The 1,858-nt window shown below is 36.5% G+C and overlaps 1 protein-coding gene across 1 annotated transcript in view; it reads right to left on the bottom strand.

The window, feature by feature from the left end:
• LOC107573048 (ras association domain-containing protein 8-like) overlaps positions 1 to 1,582 on the bottom strand; it is a 45,698-nt gene extending 44,116 nt beyond the window's left edge. The window contains exon 1 of the mRNA XM_016259485.1: positions 1,465 to 1,582. The gene's annotated coding sequence lies outside the window, so the exon portion shown is untranslated. The remainder of the gene's footprint in view (positions 1 to 1,464) is intronic.
• Positions 1,583 to 1,858: the final 276 nt, after the last annotated feature.

Below are 1,858 nucleotides of genomic sequence, written 5' to 3' on the forward strand. Positions count from 1 at the left end.
AGAATCTATGGGGTATTGTCAAGAGGAAAATGAGAAACAAGAGATCAAAAAATGCAGATGAGCTGAAGGCCACTGTCAAAGAAACCTGGGCTTCCATACCACCTCAGCAGTGCCACAAACTGATCACCTCCATGCCAAACAAACCACAAAAATTTGCTTATAAATTGCTTATTATTACCAAATATTGGATTCAATGTTTTTATCAACTTGTTTTCCTTCAATTAGCACAGGTTTTGTATTTGTTAAACTGACTGATCGTAGACCTCATTGATCTTAACTTATGTACCTCGGTTTTTGAGTAAATACTGCTAAAATTAGCAGCAAGTTTTTTTTTTTTTTACTAAAAAATAAATTCAAAACCTGTGCTAACTGGGGGAAAAAAAGGATAAAAAGATTGAATCCAAGATTTTGTGATAACACAGCATAATGAGATTTTTAAACTAGTTATATATTGGTTTCCCACCAAAACCAAATTAGGATTTGCACAGCCAATTTGGAGTGCAACTTTAAAAAAAAAAATATATATATTTGTAATTGTATTTTTTACAATTATATTAAAGTCTCAACTGAAAAGTTAAAACCCCCTATTCGTTTAATTTGTCACCCATCATAAGCTAAGTCTGCAACCATATGTATCTAATTACACAAATGTTAAAGGAATAGAAGTAGCATTTGGCTGGTGACCAGCACAAGGGGGACCACACTTATGCTCACTAAAACACTTTTTCTGGACCACTGATACAACGGGAGACTTCATCTTACATGAGTGTACATCATTTCAAACATATCCGTCAAAATTACTACTCAGTCAGTCTTTCAAATATGTCATTCCTACATCAATCACTTGCCACATATGCAAATAATGACTGGACATCTGAAATGACACAAAACATCACAACTCCAGCAGGACACTGCTATCATCAGCACACATGAGCTGAATGACAGTGATGGGCATCTGTATGCACATAACACATATGAACTCAGTTATTCTAGTTAATATGCCTTTCTTGCTCACCTCAGCACTAGATACAAGCGTCTAGACATAGATGTAGTCTGCTGTATATTTAAAAAAAAAAATGCATTAAGAGGATGGTGAGCAGAGGATGGTTTAGTCTAGAATCAATCTATGAACGTAGGGGTTTAATTTCCTAAACAAAAATAAATAAATAAATACAAATAATACTAATAATAAAAAGATTGTCAATGCATTATAACAAAATATCAAAGCAAACAAATACTGCAGCTTTTCTCAGAACTGGATTTTCACTTTTATGAGCTATTTTTTCTCTCTCTCAGTATTTTTTACACTTTTAACTGGTGTCGAGTAGAGTTTAGCGGCTGTATGAAGTGGATGCTCGGTTTACTGGCAGGTGTTCCTACTAAGCGTCCGAAGAAGCGTTTAGCTGTAGATTTGTTAGACGTACAAACTATTATACCAACTTAAGAATAAGCATTCACACTTACCACTAAAGCGCTGCATTTCTTCGCATGCTGTTTTGTCCGTATAAACAAGCAACACGACGCCACAACCAGCCTACGCTGAGAGTGAACGCGACGCGCGAGTGACGTCGACGCCAGTTGACCAATCAAAGACTTAGTTTACGCGTGCGTCGCGTCGATATGGGTGTCGCTATAGTTGATCTTAAAGGGGTCATATGATGCGATTTAAATTTTTCCTTTCTCTTTGGAGTGTTACAAGCTCTTGGTGCATAAAGAAGATCTGTAAAGTTGCAAAGACTAAAGTCTCAAACCCAAAGAGATATTCTTTATAAAAGTTAAGAGTCAGCCACACCCTCCTAAAACGGCTCGTTCTAACACGCCCCCACATGTCTACCTCACTATGTGGGAAGATTTGCAT

This window comes from Sinocyclocheilus grahami, unplaced genomic scaffold, assembly GCF_001515645.1.
Source record: "Sinocyclocheilus grahami isolate Dianchi unplaced genomic scaffold, SAMN03320097.WGS_v1.1 scaffold1855.1, whole genome shotgun sequence".
In the NCBI taxonomy this organism is placed as follows: domain Eukaryota; kingdom Metazoa; phylum Chordata; class Actinopteri; order Cypriniformes; family Cyprinidae; genus Sinocyclocheilus; species Sinocyclocheilus grahami.